Raw genomic sequence first — 9,082 nt, forward strand, 5'->3', positions numbered from 1 at the left:
ACTAACTCTGCTCCTCTCTCCACACCTGCTGGAGCTCCAGTATTTTACACTTTTATCACCTTTACCTATTCCGACTTAATTCATCATCTTTTCCCAATTTCCTCCCCATCCTCTGTCGAGATCATCCCGGCCAAACTCAACTCTGTGTGAGTCTGAACTTTCCAACCTTTCCAAAGAAGATGATTGAACCGCACTTCCATGCACCTGACAAATTGGCCCATCTCCAAGCTGAGAGTTCAGTGGCTGAATCCACTGCTCTGAATGAACATCAATGGCACAGTGAGATTAAGAAAGACATGGTGTTGGTTCCTTTGGAAAGCATTGAGTGGATAGATCCCCAGGGTGTAATGGGATCTGTCTCAGGTTATTGAGCGAGGCAAGAGAAGAGGTTCTTCTGCAGTTGTATAGGGCCCTGGTAAGACCACATCTGGAGTATTGTGTACAGTTTTGGTCTCCTAATTTGAGGAAGGACATCCTTGTAATTGAGGCAGTGCAGCGTAGGTTCACGAGATTGATCCCTGGGATGGCGGGACTGACATATGAGGAAAGATTGAAAAGACTAGGCTTGTATTCACTGGAGTTTAGAAGGATGAGAGGGGATCTTATAGAGACATATAAAATTATAAAAGGACTGGACAAGCTAGATGCAGGAAAAATGTTCCCAATGTTGGGCGAGTCCAGAACCAGGGGCCACAGTCTTAGAATAAAGGGGAGGCCATTTAAAACTGAGGTGAGAAGGAACTTTTTCATCCAGAGGGGTGTGAATTTGTGGAATTCCCTGCCACAGAGGGAAGTGGAAGCCAAATCGCTGGATGGATTTAAGAGAGAGTTAGACGTGCAGCGGCAGCGTGTTCGCCCGCCCCGAATTGTGGGGCTTGGGTCGGCCCACCGCGGACCTTTCACCGTCCGGCACGGCCTGGAACGTGGCAACTTCAACAGCCTGACCGCGGGAGAAGACGGCAGGGGAAGAGAAAAGACATTCTGGCCTTCCATCACAGTGAGGAGGGGATTGGAGGAGACTCACTGTGATGGATGTTTCTGTTTTTTGTTTTATGTTGGTTGTGATTGTGTGTGTTATTGCTTATTTTTATTGCTCTTATTGTTGGACTGTGGGTAATGGAATTACGTCCAAAAGACTTGTTTTTTTGGGTGACAATAAAAGTTATTCTGATTCTGATTCTGATTGTGATTGTGATAGAGCTCTAGGGGCTAGTGGAATCAAGGGATGTGGGGAGAAGGCAGGCACGGGTTATTGATTGTGGACAATCAGCCATAATCACAATGAATGGCGGTGCTGGCTTGAAGGGTCGAATGGCCTCCTCTGCACCTATTTTCTATGTTTCTATGTTTCTAAAATGCTCAACTGGGGTAAGGCCAACTTTGAGGGTATGAGAGAAAGTCTCGCTGAAGTTGATTGGAGCAGGATGTTTGAGGGGAAAGGAACATCTGTCAAGTGGGATGTTTTTAAAGGTGTGCTGACAAAAGCTCAGGATATGCAAGTCCGTTAGAATGAAGGGTAAGGCAGGCAAACGTAAGGAAGCTTGGCTGATGAGGGAAATTGAGGCATTGGTCAAGAATAAGAAGGACGCATGGGACAGGTGTAGGCAGCTGGGATCCCTGGAGGAGTTTCGGGAACAAAGGAGTAAACAAAGGAGTAAAAGGCCTGGACAAGCTAGATGCAGGAAAAATGTTCCCAATGTTGGGCGAGTCCAGAACCAGGGGCCACAGCCTTAGAATAAAGGGGAGGCCATTTAAAACTAAGCTGAGAAGGAACTTTTTCACCCAGAGAGTTGTGAATTTGTGGAATTCTCTGCCACAGAGGGAAGTGGAAGCCAAATCACTGGATGGATTTGAGATAGTTAGATAGAGCTCTGGGGGCTAGTGGAGTCAGTGTATATGGGGAGAAGGTAGGCACGGGTTATTGATTGTGGATGATCAGCCATGATCACAATGAATGACGATGCTGGCTCGTAGGGCCGATTGGCCTCCTCCTGCACCTATTTTCTATGTTTCTATGTAACTGAAAAAGATCAGAAGGCGCAAAAAGACCCCAGGAGATAGCTCTCACCGATAGCATTAAGAACAATCCCATGAGATTTTATAAATACATAAAGGGGAAAAAGGTAATTGGAGAGAGTTGGGCCCCTCACGAATCAGTGGTCAACTCTGTGTGGAGCCATAGGAGATGGGGCAAGGTCCTCAATGAGTATTTCTCCTCTGTATTTACTGAGGAGAAAGACAGTAGTGAGGTGGGACACGAGTGTCAAACAAAGCCAATGAAGCGGGACACGTGTCAAGCGAAGTTTTCTTTATTCCTCAAGCACCATACAGCTCCCCAGACCCCCAACCAGTTCAACTCCTTCTGGAACTCCACTACCGACTGCCACTCCTCCCCATTCCAAGTTCCGTGACCCCACCCCCCGAGCCGAGGGTTCGCCCCACGTGTGGCTCACCACCGCGGACCGCCACAGAAACCACACTCACAGAACCAGAGGCACGGAACCGAACGGGAAGATGAACGAGGCCTTGCCCTCTCCTGTCAACTAAAATGATTGCCCCCGCAGGAAGTCAGCGACTAGCAATGGCTGGGACACGTCTGCAATGGTGAAAGGCCAGGTGAAGTGGCAAAAGCCAAAGATAAGCGGAATGGTGCGGATGCCGTAAGTTCGTATGGTGCTGCCATTCGCGGCAGTCAACAAGGGCCCCCACTTCTCAGAACGAGTGTCCACCCCCGATGGGAGCAAAACGCTGACTTCGGCCCCTGTGTCCACCAGGAATCGTTGTCCCGAGCGCCGGTCCCATGCGTATAAGCGGTGTATCTGGCCGACCGCCGAGGTGATTACTGGCGGCCGGCCCCGGCATTTCCTGGACGAACAGGGCGAGCGGCATTGTCGGGCTGTGGAACCCCAGCGTTGGTGGTAGAAGCACCACTTCTTCTTATTGTTCATACCAGCTTCTCCCGGAGCCAGAGACTCAGCTGAGCTCCCGGTGGGCGCGTCCCTAGATCGCTGTGCCCTCGAAGGTGCTGTCGACACACGGTCGGGCGAACCTCCGCCCTGCCGCCTGGCCAGCCACAGCTCGTCCATGAGCGTGAGCTTACGGTCACCAAGCCCACCCATGTGGAGGATCCGTGCCGCTCCACTCGCTCCTGAGCCAGTGAGTGCGGAGGAGCAGCACCTTGAGGCCTTCGTATTTGTTGGCCGCTGGCGGCTCGCGCAGGTAAGGCACCAACTGACCGGCCGTTTCCTGGTCGAGCGCGCTGACGACATAGAAGTAGCAGGTGTCGTCGTCTGTAATCTTGCGGATGTGGAATTAAACTTCATCCTGTTGGAACCACACCTGGAAGACCGGCAGCTTAAGTGCAACTGCGTTTTGTTGGGCCTGGTCGGTGACAACCACAGGCCGAGCGCTGGCAGCGTCCATTATTGCGATCCAAAATCTGATTCTTTTAGTTTTATTCCATCCCTAACTTCCCTTGTCAGGCACGGTTGCCTCCTACTCCTCTTAGAATCTTTCTTTCGCTTTGGAATGAAATGATCCCGTATCTTCCTGCATTCGCCTGCCCTCTCCCCATAAACCCCGACACCCGTACTCATCAAGCATCTGTCCATCTCTACCCAATTATGGCCTCCACAGCCGTCTGTGACAATGAGTTCCACAGATTCACCACCCTCTGACTAAAGAAATTCCACTTAGTCTTCTTTGTAAAGGTAGGTCCTTTATTTAGAGCTACACATCATGGAAACATGCCGTGTGACCCACCTTGTCCATGCCAACCAAGTTGGCAATCTACGCCAGTCCCATTTGCCTGCATTTGTCCCACATCCCTGTAAAGCTTTCCTATCCTGAAATCTGTCCAATCTCCTGATACGTTGTGGCCGCAACACAACAGATCCTTTGAAGAAATTGCCAAAGTGGCGGCCAAGTTCAACAGAGGGTGCGGTCAATGCCACCCACACCATTGGGCATTGACTGGGTCAGTGCCACCCACACCACTGGGCATTGACTGGGTCAGTGCCACCCACACCACTGGGCATTGACTGGATCAGTGCCACCCACACCATGCTCGCGGTCCCTGGTTAGAGACTGACTTGGGACCTCCAAGCCACAGGAGTTTCAACTGCCCCGATGCGGGAACTTCAACCGCCCTGATGTGGGAGCTTTAACCGCCCTGATGTGGGAGCTTTAACCGCCCTGATGTGGGGGCTTCAACCGCCCTGATGTGGGGGCTTCAACCGCCCTGATGTGGGGGCTTCAACCACCCTGACATAGGAGCTTCAACCGCCCTGACGTAGGAGCTTCAACCGCCCTGATGTGGGAGCTTCAACCGCTGGCTGCGGATCCTTTGATCGCCCACACTGTTTGACTGCCCCGAAAGGGGAAGAATAAAGAGGAAGAGGTTTATTGCCTTCCATCACAGTGAGGGATGTGGGGAATCAGTTGTGGTGGGCGTTTATGTTAACTTTATGCAGTTGTGTGTCTTGTTGCTTTTGTTTTAGTTTGGCTGCAAGGTAAATCAAATTTCACTGTACATGTAAAAATAAACTGACCTTGAAACCTTGAAACCTTGAATCAAATGGTGAGTGGAGATGGAAACGAGAGGGGAGGGTGAGGGAATGAATACCAGCAGATAAGATTAGGGAGCAAAACACCAGGTGTTGCAGTAACTCAGCGGGCCAGGCAGCATCTGAGGAGAACATGGATAGGCAACGTTTCGGGTCAGGACCCTTCTTCAGCTGAGGAGGAAAGGGACAAATGATGTTTTGAGTTGGGAATCCTCATCCAACCAGGTGTGAATCAGATGTAGATGAAGACCATAACAGATAGCTACTAACTAATAAAATATCTCAATCAATGTTTGAAAATCATGTTGAAATTTTCCACCAATAGTCAAAATTAAGACTGTTTAAAATTAATTGAATTATTTTCTATTTATCTAATTTATTGCCAAAATTCGATTCACTGTGTTAACAAATAAAACTTTGAACTGAAAGAACTGGACGGACATGTAAATATTTAGTTTTGATTATGTGCAGAGTCATGAATGTGGATTTTTGCTGATGTCAGTTTGGTGAGTAACTATGAAAGGTTTGTACAGTTGTACAGGGCCCTAGTGAGACCGCACCTGGAGTACTGTGTGCAGTTTTGGTCTCCAAATTTGAGGAAGCATATTCTTGCTATTGAGGGGGTGCAGCTTAGGTTTATTAGGTTAATTCCCGGAATGGCAGGACTGTCGTATGTTGAAAGTCTGGAGCGACTAGGCTTGTATACACTGGAATTTTGAAGGATGAGAGGGGATCTTATCGAAACATATAAGGTTATTAAGGGGTTGGACACGTTATAGACTACCCAAAGTGCAACGACTCACACTTGCTCACATTACATTCTAGCATTTCGACAGCTGTATCTATAAATGATTTAAATCACACTTTATTGTTTGATATCCTTCCTCACTGTCTTCAACTCCATCAATTTGTAGTGTTATCTACAAACCTACTAACCAAGAATTTACAATCTACATGGACGTCCAAGTCATTTGTATTGAATCAAGAGTCAAGAATGTTTCGATTGTTATTTGTACCAAAAATGAAACAATTAAATTCTTACTTGCAGCAGCACAACACAATATTCATAGATAACACATAAACAACAAAAGTAAAATCCATTATTGGTACAAAACCAAAGCTTAAAGATCCTCATGCAATCCGGACAGTTTGTATTTCATAATTTAGTTGGTGATTGTAGTGTTCGAGGGCCTGATGGTAGTTGGGAAGAAGCTGTTCCTGAGCCTGGAGATCACAGTTTTCAGACACCTTTACCACAAACAACAGAGGTCCCAGCACAGATCCCTGGGGAACCCCATAACTCCATAGATCATGGACGATAATGAAATATGAACAGGCTTTGAGGATTTTGGATCGATGAATGGAGGAATATTTCAGGGTGAAAACAACTATCTGTATTGGAGAAAAATGCAGTGAAAGGCATTAATAAAGCTTCAAATCTCACTCTTCTGCTCACTGTCTTCACCGATATCTCAGGGCCTTCTGCCCAGCGGATACACCGGCTTGCCATGGGTGGCCTGTGTAAGAAGTTGGAATGGCGACAAGTTGCTAATTTCACGTAAAGTTCTTTATTAGCCCAAAGCAGTGGAGCCCACAAATAATGAGTACCACGTTCTCAAGCATCTCGATTGTTCTAACATTTTATCAATAAAGCCACGTCCACACATGTGCAAAGTGCATACCACAGGATGTCAGTCTGAAGACCCAGCCTGGATTAGGAATATAGTGACTGATCTACAGCCCGGACAACTCCAGGGTTCTTGCCCGGTCCAGCTCCAGGGTCCTTGCCTGGTCCAGCTCCAGGGTCCTTGCCTGGTCCAGCTCCAGGGGTCCAGCTCCAGGGTCCTTGCCTGGTCCAACTCCAGGGTCCTTGCCCGGTCCAGCTCCAGGGGTCCAGCTCCAGGGTCCTTGCCTGGTCCAACTCCAGGGTCCTTGCCTGGTCCAACTCCAGGGTCCTTGCCCGGTCCAGCTCCAGGGTCCTTGCCCGGTCCAACTCCAGGGTCCTTGCCTGGTCCAACTCCAGGGTCCTTGCATGGTCCAACTCCAGGGTCCTTGCCTGGTCCAACTCCAGGGTCCTTGCCCGGTCCAACTCCAGGGTCCTTGCCCGGTCCAACTCCAGGGTTCTTGCCCGGTCCAGCTCCAGGGTCCTTGCCCGGTCCAGCTCCAGGGGTCCAGCTCCAGGATCCTTGCCTGGTCCAGCTCCCGGTCCAAGCTGATGTTTCTCCCCCTGGAGAGGAAGAGCATTAGACTTTATTGCCTTCCAACACTGAGGAATGTGGTGGATGTTTATGTTAACTTTTATGTAGTTGTGTGTCTTGTTGCTTTTTTTACTATGACTGTATAGTAATTCGAGTTTCACTGAACCTTAATTGGTACGCGTGACAATAAACAGACTTTTGAACCTTTGAACCTTTGAAGACAGACCTTGTCTATGAAGAATGCGTTTATATCATCAATAAACCCGTGTGTCTACCATCATCATCAAATAATAATTGACTATGTTTATAAAACTAACAGTTTAGTTTAGTTTACCTTTGAAATACAGCTGGGAACAGGCCCTTCGGCCCACTGAAGTGGTGCCGACCTAATGATCACCCCATACTACAGCACCATGCACTAGTGACAATTTACAGAAGCCTAATAACCTACAAACACCCACATCTTTGGGATGTGGGAGGAAAGCGGAGCACTCGGGAAAAAAACACGCAATCACAGGGAGAACGTGCAAACTCCACACAGACAGCACCCGTAGTCAGCATCGGACCCAGGTCTCTGGCACTGTAAGTTGCTCTAAAAGGAACTCTATCGCTGTACCACTGTGCTCCCTTATTCTTCTCAGTACTGAAAACAAGCACTCGTTCAATACAGCAGTGCCACCTGTCTCAGATGCCTCTGAGAAAGAAAAGTTTATCTTCACTTACTTCCAGGCATCCTTGGAATTGTCCCCATGGTTCTGAATCTTCTAAAGGGGCCCAAGCATTTTCCCAAGCACCAGATTGTTTTACTGAGCGCGTCTGCCTATTTGACATGTGGTGAGTTAGCAGACCACCCCATAGCTGGGAAAAGCTGTTTAACTTTTACATTCCACAAGTATCCAGCCAGAATAACACCCATTCCACCACCACCCTCTTTCTATGGGTAAGCCAGTTCTGACTCCATGAATCGAGTGCATCTCACTGACTAACCCACCTACATTTACATCCGTCGTTTATAGACTACACTAGACCAAGTGGACACGTTGGCCCCAAACCTCTCCTGCATTGGTGCAGCACCCTCTCCTCCCTCCCTCCCCGCGCATCTCCTCCTCCTTCTCATCTCCCTCCCCTCCCTCCTCCACCTACCCCCTCCCCCCTCCCCCTCCCCTCCCTCCACCCCTCCTCCCTCTCCATTTCCCTGCCCCTCCCCTCCCCATCCTCCCCTCCACACCCCCACTACCCTCCCCTCTCCCTCTTCCCCTCCCCCTCCCCCCCTTCCCCTCCCCCTCCCCCCCTTCCCCTCCCCTCCCCCCCCTCAACTCCCCTTATCCACCTTCCGCCCCCTCCATCCTTCCCTCCCTCCCTTGATAGATTTAAACTTTAAAATGTGAATAACTTAAAAAATATAACACCGATTTCAATGAAACTTCTTCCATTAGCACCAAAGGGATGACGGTGAGTAAGGTGGGCCAAAAATTGTCATGCTATTGTGTACCGTTTTGGCTGTAGTTCAGGAACAAACAAACAAACAAACGAGAGTTTTAGTATATAGATTACAAACAACAGAACCCCAGCACAGATCCCTGTGGCACAGTGGCACAGCGGTAGAGTTGCTGCCTTATAGCGCCAGAGACCCTGGTTCGATCCTTACCTCAGGTGCTGTCTGTACGTAGATTGTACGTTCTCCCTGTGACTCCCACATTCCAAAGACGTGCAGGTTTGCAGGTTAATTGTCTTCTGTAAATTGTCCCTGTGTAGGATAGACCTAGTCTACGGGGAGATCACTGTCAGGCGCAGGCTCGGTGGGCCTAAGGCCCTGTTTCCACACTGTATCCCAAATCTAAACCAATCTCCACTGGTCAAAGACCTCCAGCCAGAGTAACATGCTCCCACCACATCCCTCTGTCCTCTATGAGTCAGTCAATTGTGAATCCCAAAGAATAATTTCACCATAGATCCCAAGCATCTTAATCTTCTGGATCAACTGGCCATGAAGGACTTTATTAAACATGTTTCTAAAATTCATGCAGACAACATGCTCAGCCCTACCCTCATCAAATACACTTGTCAATTTAGTTTTAGTTTAGTTTGGAGATACAGCACGGAAACGTGCCCTTCAGTTCACCGACTCTGCACAGACCAGCGATCCCCACACATTAACACTATCCTTCACACACGAGGGACTATTTACACTTATACCTAGCCAATTAACATAGAAACATGTACATCTTTAGAGTGTGGGAGGAAACCGAAAAACCCACGCGGTCACGGGGAGAATGTTCAAACTCTGTACCGACAGCACCTGTAGTCGGGATCGAACTC

Source organism: Rhinoraja longicauda, chromosome 18 (genome assembly GCF_053455715.1).
Source record: "Rhinoraja longicauda isolate Sanriku21f chromosome 18, sRhiLon1.1, whole genome shotgun sequence".
Classification (NCBI taxonomy): Eukaryota; Metazoa; Chordata; class Chondrichthyes; order Rajiformes; family Arhynchobatidae; genus Rhinoraja; species Rhinoraja longicauda.